The sequence below is a fragment of the Charadrius vociferus genome, unplaced genomic scaffold, assembly GCF_000708025.1.
Source record: "Charadrius vociferus isolate BGI_N301 unplaced genomic scaffold, ASM70802v2 scaffold72, whole genome shotgun sequence".
NCBI classification, from domain to species: domain Eukaryota; kingdom Metazoa; phylum Chordata; class Aves; order Charadriiformes; family Charadriidae; genus Charadrius; species Charadrius vociferus.
This window is the reverse complement of record NW_009647830.1, coordinates 1,365,416-1,380,019: the sequence shown is the minus strand read 5'-3', so window position 1 is coordinate 1,380,019 and position 14,604 is coordinate 1,365,416.

The window sequence follows — 14,604 nt, the reverse complement described above, 5'->3', positions numbered from 1 at the left end:
TTATTGAACTATTTTTAAATGTACTTATTTAAATGTAAAATGTAAAATAGTTAATCGGGGAAGTCATATATAGGTTGAAGCACAAGTCATGGAAAAAGTATATATTACAGAGTGTAAGTATTATCTAGGGCAGAAACAACAAATAAAAAATAATTCCTAGCACATGGGTCTGACCCCTCAGAAAAATATACCTAATAGTGAAATGTTGGTGAATTTACAGTTTTGAAGAATCTAAAAGCTTAAGGAGTCACCTGCTGGATATGCATAACAAATAATACAGTTGTCTGCTACATATGACTTCAGTTTAGTAGCAGAGCCAAAGATTATATTTTTGTCCACTTGTATCGGGAGAAAACGTAGGCTTATACTAAGTTTTCAGCACCTATTTCATTGGCTTCTGAACTGAAAGTGCAGCATATGCCAATGTGGTTTGCTGAATAGTGGTGGACCCTGGGACACTTGAATGCTTTTGTGCGCTTAGGCCTTATCACGACGTATATCTGCAATGTAGGATGTCTCTCGCAGAGTCAAATGCGTTATCGGTTTGACAGATCTCACATTCAACTTGTTCTTAGCATAGCAGTGTGTTTTCACTGGAGCAGTCTGCTTTGACTAGTAGAGTTTTATGATTGATTGTGTAAGGACTGTCTTGTATGCCTTTCCTTTTAAAAAGAAAACCACACACATTTAAAAAAAAACCCACCCAAAAACCCAAAGGAGAAAGAACAACTGCTGCATAACTCTTAAGGGAAGAGCTGTGCTTTATTCCAAGGTTAAAAAGGAAAATTGAAACAAAAGAAGGACCAGTTAATAGAATGTAGGCTGTTCAGGTGAAATGAAGTCAAGTTTCATCTATGATGAAGAAGATACCTACTGTCTAGCAAGCACAGTCTGAAGAAGACATAATAACTAATAACTTATCAGTGCCTAGTTTATTAGGATAAATCTGCAGATAAAGATATGTGTGTAATGGAAGCTTCAAAAGCTGCAAATCCGATGTGATAAATGATTCAAAGTACAACACATTATCTTAGATTTTAATGTTTGTGAAATGAATGAAACAATACATCTATATGCCAAAGCCATATTATCATAAACGTATTTGCCAAAATATAAGACATAAATTGCACTTAAATTTAGTAATCTGTGATGGTATGCTTGAATGTATCTTTGTGATTAAATGTGAACAATTGCTCCTTTAAGGTAAAGGTCTGTGTATGTGTGATTAATCAGATTGAAATGACAGGGCGGACAGCTCATGCCATGCCTAGTTATCAGAATGATTGATTTTAGTCCATGCTGCTGGATGAAAAAATATCTGTTAATAACTACAGCTGCAAACCTCCTGATGTCACTGATAGCACAAATCACTTCTCACATTCTGTATTATCTGGCTCATTTGCAGATACGGAGCATACAAACTGATCCATTGGAATGCAAAATTATAACGTTCGGATTTATGCAAGAGGGATGACTGCAAAGTGCGTTGCATGAGTATTGTAAGAAGCTGAAAATTGCTGCTGTTGTAGCTGTCATAGACACGTTATTTTCTTTGGTATGTGTGGAGTTTTTGCTGTCAGGCTTTTATCCTGCAGATTGTTTGTGCTGCACCTCTCTTCCTGCTTAAAATAGCAAAACAGTCACTGAACCTGGATGCTATTAAGTGTTCTTAGAATAGTTCTTAACTAACTTGGTTGATTTGAGCTTTCTAATGAAAGAACATTTGGTTGTTTATTGCAGGCTCTGAACAAACATGTTCTTCCAAAGTCAGCAAATAAGATTACAAATTGCATTGCATCAACAGAATTGTTTACCATAGATATATTCCTTGCCATATAATATTTATCTGTTTAGCTGGTATGTTTTTATTTTGAAAGATCTGAAGTTTATCTTCATCGAACATTGTGTCTTACCTGCATTTTGCGGTAGTTAATGGGGAATGTAGGTGTCTTATGGACCTCAGAGGAGGAGAGAGACAACAAATAATCAAACAACAAATGTGTTTGGTAGGATATGCTGTTCTTGCATTCTTTTTGTTTAATACTGCGTGTAAGAGTCTGTCGTGTCCATTTGTACTGCTTCTTTTTCTCCCTTTTTCCCTTCCATTCAAGGTGCTTAGCACCCAAAGGTGGAATAAGCCGCTGCTTTTTTTTTCCCCCCAACCTGTCATGTCCATAAACTTCAGAATGAACACAGGTCTGAGAGAACTGCAAATCCTTTTGCGTCAGTGTTAACTGCTTCTCCCCCTCCCCCAGGAATTTACCCCATGTTGTTCTAAATCCAGCCCCTTACCCAGCCTTTCTTCACTAGCTTTTTGTCTGCCATTCCCCACTGGCCCAAAACAACACATCTCATATAACTCCAGACACAAAAATCTCTGCATGTTCTTATAATTCCCCTCTCCCCCCAGAATTCACAAATGCATCTGTTTTCAGGACGCACATACAGTGGTGGTCTGAAATGCTGGTTTTCTCGCTTTCTTGGAAGGATAAAATTGTCCTTTGCTCTTTCAAGCACCTCCTTTTCTGCTTTGTAGGTAAGTTCTTCAACTTCAGAAATGTTTATATTAAAAAAAAATAAAACCAGGCTTGTTGAATGGGTATGCTATTTCATCATGCTGCTGTTTAATTATGGCTGGTATTCTGCAGAAGACCAGAGTGGGGTCATAGCGATACCAGTTAGCCTTTACATTTCATGGATGTAAATTGTAGGGAATTTTTTTTGAAAAAATGTTAAGTTACAAGAAAGCAGAGGCAGTTCTTGCTTAATAGGATATTAAAGCATTACTGTCATTATTATTTGTTCTTATTTCTCCAGAGGACCCCGGTCTTGATTATGATTCTGTTGCGGTAAGTGCCTCTATCAATCACAAGGAGATCAAGTCCTTGCCTGAAGATGTGCATATAAAGATACCCCATACAGCAGCATGCCCTGAAGGAGCTTGATGGTAATTTCATCGGTGCCAAATATATTAATGTGAGTTCAGGTAGACTGGCATGTTTCTGAAGTCAGAGGTATTTCAAGATTAAAACTTTTATTTATTTATTTATTTTAATTATTCCTGTGATTCTCTCAGGAATAACTGTGATGCAGAAACAAAAGACTTGCCTGCCTCTCTGATCTGCAGCCTTCTGAACTTTGAATGGAAGGATAACATGGCATATGTGAATATGACTTTATATAATAATTTTTGTCATTGAAGAATTTTTTATAAACATTAACAACATAACCCTCAACAACATCTCTGCGGATATTGCCCTTTTATAGGTTGAGAAGGGATGTGTGGGAATTCTGTGTTAGATGCTTTCATCAAAGGAACGAATCCTTGCCACTAGTGCAATTTACTTAGGAATTTACTGAGGAATCATCCCTTAATCTAAAAGTCATAACATTTTAAATAACAAATTTTACTATTCGGAATGGACCCAGTTACCCTCTAAGCAGCTAATAATTTTGAAATGCTGTTGGCCACAGATACTCATAAATTATCTTCCCTCACTATGCTTTCATTTAAATAATGAACATTGCACTAAGCTGCAAATACGCTTTCATATTTTGTTCAAGCAAAAGAGTAAGAGTTGCCTTTAAGCATGCTCGTGTGTGTGGTGTTCCTGGGTTCACGGTTTGATTTGTTTGCAGATACAGCAGTGAAAACTGAGAAGATATGTTTTAAATACTGCCTGTTGATTTTAGATGCAAGAAGAATCCCAGCCATGAAGGAATCTGAACTAGTAGGAGGAGACAGGAGTTCTTGGCCACACTCTTTTACTAACATCAGTAAGCCGTCGCTTTAGCCATAAGATTGAGTGAAGATGCACCACCTAAGGAATTTTAGATAGAAGGTCACAGTTTGGCACTGACTACAGCGCATACAAACGCATCCGTTCTATTTCACAGGGCATCCGCTGCGTCTCCAGGCAGAGCTACAGGACTCTTCATGTATAAATAAATAACCTGGTGTAAGACAGATTATGTTCCTTGGATATCAATCACTGGTAAATATCGTGTTTCTACTCACGATGTAAGAATACTAAATGGAAACTCATGAAGATTTCAGATTGCCATTATATTTACAGTCCTGGGGCTTACTGCTGAGAATTATTGGATGTCTTTGCCTCTGAATATGGGCTGCAAGCTGCAGTGGGATGCTCATTCCTAGCCTGCCTCTCAGACCTTCAAATCAACATTAATCTTATTTCCTACAGCTCTACATCTGAATCGCTGTAAATAATGCAAAAAGCTACCAGATCTTTGCCGGTTGGGCTCAGTGAGGAAACAAAACCCCAAACCCAATCTTTCCTGATTCTATATCTGGCAAATGTTTTGGACCAAAGTGTTCTGGGTATTGTGTGATTACAGGGACTGAATGCAGTGGGGGAGAAGGGGGGGAAATGTGACCAAAAAAAGCTTGAAGTGTTGGAGTGCCTTCTAGTAGCTGCACGATGAAAAGGGCAAATTGTTTCATTCCCCACACTCCTACCTGGCCATCAGCTCTTTTTCTGACAGCAGTCAGACATCCCCCATTTCCAGCTGCAAATAACACATCTCTCCATGCGCTGGCGTCAAGAGGCAGGGTTCGTTCAGTCCTGGATTATTGCCATCTTTCTGTGGCAGTGACTCCAATTTCTTTGCAGCCTGTTTGTATGCTTCCCTCACCAGCCCCTCATCTCCACTGGCCGAAACAAAGGTGAGAGATTGTTTACAAAATTCAGGAATTCTGTGTTGGAGACTGACAGTGTTTTGAAAGAAGCCACAGTGGAGTGTTTTGAGTCTAGACTGATATTTTTCAATATGAATGCAGCTGCTGTTTCATGCCTTATGAATTTTGGTTTATTAAAAAATAATTCCAGACATGTTTCAATCTTTTTATCTTGTTCTATTCCATTCTATTTATTCTTAAAGGAGAAAAATATAGTCAGAATATCTAGATTTTTTTTTCCTCATTTATTATATCAACAGCTTATCTTGTGATCATTTTTAACACACTACCGCGATAAGAAGGAACTCAAAGCTTGCTAAACACTGTTTTTAATCATTGTTGGTAGTAGTGAATGCGTAACACTAGATGGATATTTGTTACCCTTTTTTCTTGACACAATTGCTCCTATTTTGGGGTTGGATTTTTTTTTTAGTTCTGCAACATCCTTGTTTAATAACGAAAGGATGATCACAAACAAAAGAGTAGCCCAGCTGTGGAACAGTGTCAGCAGAGCCAAAACCATCTCAGCCAAAATTGCGAATAAGAGGGGTACACAGCACTTCATTAACCTTGTTTTGTCCAGGTACCCTGGAAGTAGGCCTAAGGAGGTTATGTAGTCATGTCAGCCAAGCTGGTAAGAGAATCATTGCAAACTGGAGTAGCCGGCTTTGTCCTGAATGAGCTTTGATGTGGAACAGTAGAATTCAGGCTGACCAAAATTCAGACGTGTGTTGAGGGATGATTATTTTCAACTGGCCTATAATGAGTATGATTATTTTTTTTTTAATTCCTCTTTTAAGTCCATTTTGATTTAGATCGACAGGAAAATTAATTTCAGTGTGTTTCTTCATGACAAGAAGTTGTGTTTTCTGTGGTAGTGTTCTACTTCATACAACATCATGGTTAGCATACCACGGGCTTCATGACAGTGGGTGTCCTCAATTTTCTGAGAAGATGACTTCAGTGTGAGGGAAAACTTACTATTTTGCTATTAGTTTGTATTGCAGAGTAAACAATTTTCAGATAAGAAGTGATTTGGCTTACCACAAAAATGTACAGCATTTTTAAATGTAGAAATCGGAAGCTTGTTTTTACTACTTGTATGAAATGGTCACCTAGGAGAAAGTCCTTTATGAATTGAGAAAGGGAAGTAGAGACTTTTTAGAGGTATATTCAGCCAATTTTGATTCTCTTAAATTATTTTAGATATTTTCAAGCATGTTTTTCAGTGGATTCATATTTCAGACAGTATTTCTGACAATCTATTTTATGCTTCATTGACCACAAGGTTTGAAATTCTAGTCCATATTGGCACAGTAGTGCCAAATTTGTAGTGATAAATGGATAACTTTTTTATTTTAAATAGGTCTCTGGTGTTTAATTTGAGATCTGTAATTTTTTTTTCGGTTCGTTACTTCTGCTATTTTTCTGTCTAGGAAAAAGTGATCAAAAGAGACAGAGGGATCAAGGTGGAATATTGCTTTAGACTTCTCCATATAAAGAAAAAGAAGAAGAAATGGATTGTCCAAGGGAGGGTAAATGTACTCGTACCATGTGTTCATTTTGCTTTAACACACACAAAAAAAATAATTTTTGGACTTTATTTCTTTTAATGGCAAATGAAAGATCATATTTTTCATGGTCATAGTTTTTCCTATACCAACATTTCTACCCATGGGAATCTATTTAAAATGTGTAACCCATGATTCATAATTAGGTAGTATGCCTGGTAATGCTATTTTCAGAAGCAAAGATCTTTTATTTAGGTGTACCATGAATTAAATTTCTTGAATTTTAACACAGTGGTTGTGTTGCTAAATTATAACCTCTTATACCAAAAGCAATAATACCTCCTATCATTATTTAAGTGTGTTGTATGATGCGATTATAAGGAGGAGGAAGCTGAAGAGATTAAGCACTGAGCAAACGCTTCTATTGTAGCATGTTCTCTGTTATTTTTAATCCATTTTACAACAAAACACATCTCCTAATAAATGCACCCTGAATCCAAAGAGTTAGTCATGTTGTTTACCTAATTCTACAGAAATTTATGTTTTATATTAGTCATGTAAGATTTTCCTGATCTCGTTCTTTAAAATTGTGTAGAATTTTTTTTTTTGTATTTTCCTCACCCTAAACCTCTCCTCATATCCTCATTTGAAAACTGAAACATTTGATTAAATTCTAACAAACAAACAAAATCATTTTATAGTTGCCCACATAAAATCTTTCAGGCAGCCACTGAATAATCTCAATGCCTTATGTAAAATAGGTGGGTTTGCTGATCATTAGATACTTTAGGTGTATACTACATCTTAGCAAATGAAATCTATGTAGTCTACGCATACAAAGTAGCGTTACTTCCTTGAACTGGAGTTTGAAGTCTTCAGAGGACAATGAGTTTTAAATAAAAATAATAATAATAATGATTTAAAAAAAGATGAGAAACTTGTTAGCCAACTGTCTTGTCATGTAGCTGCTTCAGCTACTGTAGCCTTGATTTTTAAAATCTTTATATTATTGTATGTATTCATATTTTATACCTAAATAAAATATGGTTCATATTGTTATCGTTTTTTTCTTCAAATTCTTATATTTTCCTGTGCTGTAATAGCTGGGAGAGTCCACCTTTTATATAGACTACAATTAAATAGAGAGTACACAGAGTGAGATTACAGTATATCAAGAGGGCAAAGAAGGGAGTTGCCTGCCTGAGGTCAATGAATAGCTTGAGAGAGCTGAACAGTATTACGTTATATCTAAAGGCAATGCAGAAAAGTATCTGATCCTTAAACTGGCAATAAAGTGCTTGCTTCTGAAACTGGTGAGTGACAATTTAAAGGCATACTGTGATGAGGAATAGGACTAATTTTGCTTTCCCTTATTTATTTGGGTCTGTGGCTTGTACACACTTATGTGTATTACATTTCCCTGTGTATATTTTGTGTTGTAAGCTATTCAAGTTCCTGGGGTTTTCTGCGTATCAAACCTATGTGTGTTTATTTTCACAAGGAAAATCCATTTGGCATGTGGGTTTGTTTTCAATATTTCCAGGAACCCATGATAGTGCTCTGGTTTTTGTTACATTTAAGCTTCCTTTCACAGTGGTTTCAAAAATCTGATTGTTTCTAGAAATGCTAAACTGTTACATTATGGTACAAACAGAAGATCGTTTGGTTAAGAAAAGATGAAATGTTTCAACTGGCACATATTTCCGTGCATGTGTGTGTATATATGTGTATACACATATCCAAATGAATATGTGTATTCACCATATATACATATGTATATATGCATATATGTAAAAAGCAGTTTTATGTATACAGTACTTAAATCATGAATAAGTGAAAAATATAATACTTACATCATGAACTGCAATAATAGAAATATGCTAGAACTTCAACAGAGATTCCAGAATGCCCAGGTGAATTTTTTGTCTTTATAATTCTGTTGGAAAAGCTACCATTTCACCATTTTCTTTATTGTCAAAATTTCAGTAGAGCTGTTTTCCACTAATAGGAAGAATAAGGGGAAGATAAAAGTAGTTCAATGCAAAACATTCTCTTTGGGATTTTTTGACAGGGCTTACTGCTGGATTTCAGCATTACTGTGCATTTGAGGAGGCGTTGGTTTGTATTCCGCGGTGTGCTCAGTGTGCTTACCACAGGAAGCTACTGAAGTCATAAAGTACTTCTACTACTGTTTAGACTTGTGCTCACTACCCCACTCTCAGATTTGGTGGAATGTGGCCAACAAGTTAAAAAAATCACTACCTAGAAAAAATGTGATCTCATTAAGCCTAATTTCTTCAGAAATCAGGCCAAATCAGTGTTAAAAGGAGACAAAAAGATACAGTGCTTATAATAAGGAAATGTAGAAATATGTTTAGTATTTAGATCAGTGTTTTTAAAGAGAACTAAGGCTTTTTCTTGGAGTGGGAGTGGGGATTGATTACTGGCTGATCTCATCTATAATTTGTCAGTCGTCTTCATTTACTTTGATACCTGTGAATTTGGAACATAAGCAGTGACACTTTAAAACAAAACGCTTCTCCTCCTCTTCTTTTTCTCAGTGATTTTGTTTAACTTAAACTGTGTTGACAGGAAGGAGTTGGAAGGAAAGGAATTTGGACAAATTTATCTGTCATAAAGAAAGTCACACTTGGGAAAGAGAAAAGGCAAGGAAGAGCTTCTAATGTTTTAGCATGCATTAGACTATGAATAGACAATTATCAAAAATAAAAAAATCTGGCTTCTAAGTAATGTGCCAGTTTTAAAAAACAAAGTATTACTTGTTGTCTCTTACTTGAGAAATATAAATCAAATTGCCTACTAAAACCAGGAAATGCTAATGTGCGTCTTTTATTTATCATGCCATGTCCATCTATTTGTCTTTTCTCTTATTGAAAATGTAGGTTTAAAAATCCTAATTTTCTACCCTCTCTCTTTACTTTAACATCCTTTATTTTCATGTGCAGTCAAAGAAGCATGGGTATAAGCTTCCATGCTGTGCGTATAAGTAACTCCTCTAGCAACTAGCAAGAATTGAAACATGGCATTAGATGTGATAGCTGCATTAATTGGAATGGTTTATCCAGGATACATTAACTAATAAACTTGTATCTATTTAAGAAAGATCTAATTAGGACACTTTTGTTACATAAACCAAACCACATTGTTTATTATAATAAAACCTACATAAAATAATGAATAGAACATCTTCTATTTTATAATTTCATTCAAATGAGATGACTTAAAGGTAATTTCTACGTTTTAAGCATTTAGTTTCGTGGCATTCCCTAGCAATTCACTGACTATAATGATTCAAATGTTTGCCATTATTAAGAAACATTTAATGTAAGATTAGATCAGTCATAAATATTTTATAGAGAGAAAATATATTCTTTCAGGTGCTTTGCAATGTCTTTATGCCTGTAATTCTGTGCATCTGCATACAAATAAAAGGGATGCTCTATTAGCATATTGCACTCCTACCGCATCCTTCAGTTTTGGGTGAGTCAGTCGCAAATCACTCTGAAGATTGCTTCAATTTCGCTTCCCGAGTCAGCTAGGTAAATTTTGGGAGGACTTGCTTTCTCTCTCCCTGCCGCTGTCATCTCAGCAGCCGTTGAGGTCAAGTTATGGCAGTTCCCAGGTGTCTGAAGGGCTGTCCTCGACCGTTCGTAGCATGGTTTGTGCCGGGGACTGGGAGGGACTGGTCCTACAGCCTCCTTGTTTTAACAGGCAGCAACCTGGAGACCACGATACCCCCTCCAGATGTATATGCTGTGTTGGTTTCTTTGCTCATGAAAAACTGAAGTGTTATGATGTCTAAATGATGGTGTGGGATTTTGAGGGGCTGTGGGTTGGAGGTGCTTTTCTTGGTACCTTGAATCCCCTTTTGAACTGTATCACTGTTGATGAATTTGGTTTTCCTTCCCAGGGAAGACAAGGTTTGCACCATGGTAGTCCCATATGAGTAAGGCAGATCAGTACGCCTAAACCAAGTCAGTGGAGGGGAAAGTGGACAGAAGACAACTGAATTTCATTTTTTAGACTGTTGCAGCAGAATTGCTACAAACATAAATATTGTAATTTTTAGACACATGGTTTAAGGAAAAAAAAAAGTGAAACTTCTGAGGAAATGAGCCACATTCTACAGGTTTTTCCCCCTTCAACTCCTTTGCCTTTTGTAGTCAGGGAACTGTGTACCACCTGCTGCTGGTGCATTAGGCCCACATCCCTCCTGTCTACTACGCTCATTTTTATGACCAGAACAGTTCCCAAAGTTTCCCTCTCAGGGGCTCATGGCATGTATCTGGGTTGTGATTCACCTGCGGCAGTCAAATATCCCGTGGGTTAGTGACCCCATTTGTAAGTACGCCCTGTCTTACAGCACGCGGACCCTAACTGAGGAACTGCTGATGTGAACCACGCACAGGAGTTGGACGTGAGCAGCAGCAGCAGCAACCTGGTGTGGAGCTTCCTGGAGAACGGTCGCAGTTTTACAAAGAAAGAGCACACCTCGGCAATGATGCTTGGTAAGATTAGTCTGCTGTGTGCTTTAGGGCTGTTCTTCACTGTTGAAGTTTAATAAGCTCGAAGGATGTATAGTGTCTGCTCGGCAGCCTGCCTGCCCCCTTTATTCTCCTGCTATCTGAAGACAGAATAGTGCGGTGTGTGTATTCTGTGGTGATCATACGTTAAGCAAATTTCTTTCAGTGACTTAAAACAGAAATAATACTAGTGCTAAAGAGAGGAGAATAGTATTTCACAGAACCATTTAAAACTGTTTAACCAAATGGAGTTAACGATAATTTTTTTAAAAGGTTGTTTTCTAGTTTAGCTCTATCCTCTGTTTTCTGCAAAGTTTTGTGCATCTATAAATTCTGTCAAGTCTGTTTTTGTTGACAGGCAATACTGCTCATCAGCTGGAAGTTTAATTTGCTTCCAATGAGATTTCTTGATATATAGTAGGAGTGCAGTTATAACTTAAGCTTGAAAAATCCCACCCTCCAAGTGCAAGTAAGTGAAGATGCTATAAATCATCAATGGGGAATATTCCTATATATAGGGGTTTTTTTCTAGTTTTGGAGGGGGCCCGTGCTGGTGGAGGAAATGTGAGAAGCTTCCTATTAGATTGGATCACTGAAATCTTCCTTGGAATTTGCCATTTTTCAATGTCCACAAAAAATGAGGTATAGAGATGTTAACTTCCTTGAACGTTTCATTTCCTCTGTGATAACCTTAAAAATCTGTGTGATCCACATGGGTGCTGGGGCAACAGCATTCCTTTTAACAATTAACACAATTGTTAAGAAAGATAAGGGACTAATACAATAACAACTAAAAATATTTCTCTTCTTATGTAGAACATGGGATTCTTATGCTTTTAAAGTAGTTTTAGCTGTATACTTTGCGAAAACTTTTTTTTAAAAAAAATTTTATTTTTGTTTAGCTATGGATTGCCCTTAGTCGTCTATACTAATGCAAGCAGCAGTCCCCATTCAATGCATAGAAGGCTGTTATTAAGTTGTATACGTATGAATGCTGCCTTTGCTTTTTTCATTCTGCTTTTTTTGGCAAACAGGAATTGGAAAGAAAGAGAGAATAGGCTGGCAATATCCTTTCTTGCTGTTTAATGAAAAACCATTACAAAGTCAACAGTATAACATAATTTATTTCCTTTCAGCACATACAAAGGAAATACAAAGTTGTTTACAATACCACCATTTTACCATTTACTTCCCTTTTTTCACTACATGATAAACATGGTATTTCTTATGTAAGAAGACCATCTCTCTTCTTTGTACACCTTGTAAAAATAATAAAAGCAATCAGTTCCTTGAGCACTGGTACTAATGAAATCTCTTCTACTGATGTGATCCTGTGGTTAATTTTACTTTGGAGCCTTAGAAAGGTACAAACACTGATTGAAAATATTCATAGGCGTTGTGCTTGAGATCTTTCCTGCGGTGGCTTCTCTGGTGCGTATGTTCATGCCACAGCCTGTCCCTCTTCAGGGGGGTGAGTGGGAGGTCTCTCCCTTTCACCAGAAGTCTCTTTTGACAGTACCTATGGGAACAGTGTGTTTAACCTCACCACCCCGAAGTCAAATTTCAGCAAAACTAACAGTTCAGAAAGTGATTAATGAGGATGGTAAGCAGGCTGACAGAGCAGAGAGTATTGACTGCATAAACCTGTTTAGCTAGGAAACTGGGTTAAAAAAAAACTATAAAAATTAAATGTAACCTCTAATGCTTCCTTGTCATGTGGTATAGGAAGTGGGAATCACTCATAGTAAGTTATAGTTCCAAGGAAAATGTATGCCATTATGATAAGTGTGATATAAATAGGTAGGTAGGCTGGATTTCACTGCTGCCTATTACTAAGTGATTGTACCACCCCAAATTGGCTGCACTGTAGTGATTCATAGTCGATTTCTTGTAACGAATGAGCAAAATTCTGGTGGAACTTGGAAATTGATAGTATAGCTTGTTTTTAAATCACTTATTTATTTATTTTAGTGATGCAGTAGAAGCTGAAACTAAAGCAAGAGCAGAAGTCTCATGCCTTTTTCATTCAAGTTCTTTTGGAAAGAACACAATATTTGACTCTCTCATTTTATACAGGTATGATGAGGCAGGTGTTTTCTCTCTGGTTGCAATCCCCATCTTAATTATTTAGAAAAACTGGGGAAAATAGCTGGGTTTATGTTGTTTGAGATGGAAGTTGGAGGTTAGCAGTCTCATCTGTGGTGATGCTTGTCTGCATCGTGGAAGAGGAACAAATAAAATCGGGAGAGCTCATAAGATTTGGAGTAGTTTTTCTAATAAAAGTAATTTTTTTTGACACTCTAAAGTCAGGAAATGAAAAAGTGAATGTTCTCATGGTAACACCAGCTCAGCTGCTTTAAACAAATAGATTCTTTTTAAATGTTTTTTTTTTTTTTTGTAGATTTCTAATGCTTATTATATTACCATTTGTTTTGCTCTGCATGGAAGAAATTGCCTTTCTTGCAAGGTATATACATTGCCTCCTGTACGCTGTCAATAGCTTAACAGTACTAATAGCAATGATTGAAGGATGGGATGTACAGCTTGGCTAAGTTCAATTAGTAGAAGTAGGTTTTCATTTCCTGAGTCTTGATTGTGGATGATATTGATGAAACCTTAATTTTAACTGTGTATATGTTTTGAAATATAAATATAAAACAGCACATCCGAAAATGTTGCAAAGCATGAGTGAAATCTGCTAGATTGTACCCCTCCAATGCAAAACACAAAAAGCAAGGAAATAAGCAGCTAAATCATTCAATATTCTGTGCTTCACTCAGATCTGCATCTCGGCCTTATCTTCCTCCCATCACACACAGCTCACCGATCTTTTCCCCTCTGTGCAACAGTGGTTTTTTATCACCCACAATTACGATTTGCCAACATACTTAATAGAAACTATAGAGCTGAAGTTTATAAATTAAAACTATCACACCGTTCAACTATACTCTGCATATTTCTGCTTGTGACTTGTGCTGGCTGGTGCAAGCTAGACGGTGAGATCATGCAGCAGGGCTTTTTAAAGTGCTTCTTTTTCTGCACTTTTGAGGACTGAAGAGGTATCCTCAGCATTGAGTGTGCTGCCCTCTGCTGCTGTGTCCCCTCACCGTGCTTCTGCTCACGGTGAACATCCCTTACCCAAGCCAGGAACCTCGTTGCAAGACCAGGGCTGGTGGAGGTGAGGGTCAAGCCAGGACCAGCGGGTGCGGATCAGCGAGGCGCAGGGGTACCTACAGCATAGCGCAGGAAAGGGCCGAGGGCTGGAGCTTAAATACAGCTCCTGAGCTGAGGGGCAGAGGCAGGTTTCTCACATGTTTTCCTAGCAGGAGATCCAAGGTTACCCAGCGGCACCATTATCAGAGCTAGCCTTGTGCACAGGCAGCTAAAGCCCAGGACAGGTGGGAGGAAAGGCTGCAGGGTACCTCTGTACCTCACTCAGGGCTCCGACGTAACCCATCTCTCTCGAGAGAGTGCGTCTATGTAAATAGAGTTTAATGGCTGTTTTTGCTTTCCTTGCTGAGAAGTGGTGTGAGAATGGGACCAGCACACGTGGCATTGGCACGAGTGGGAAATTCTCCCAAAGAGCATTTTATTCTATTGGCTGCCTTTGAAACCCAGAGACTGAGACTTCCTATCACGAGCAGAGCGAGCGTGGATCTGAGCATTGCAGACCTGATGGCAGTTCTGATCTTAGTGACTAACGCTGTCAGGGGAAAAAGAGGAGGTGATACCTTGTGTGGGACACTGGAAACTAGAGGTGGAAGCAAAACTGAGCTGGAGAAAAGTCAACTTCTGAGAATGCCTTAAGATTCTCAAGTCTTGGAATAGACTTATTGTAACTCTAAAACTT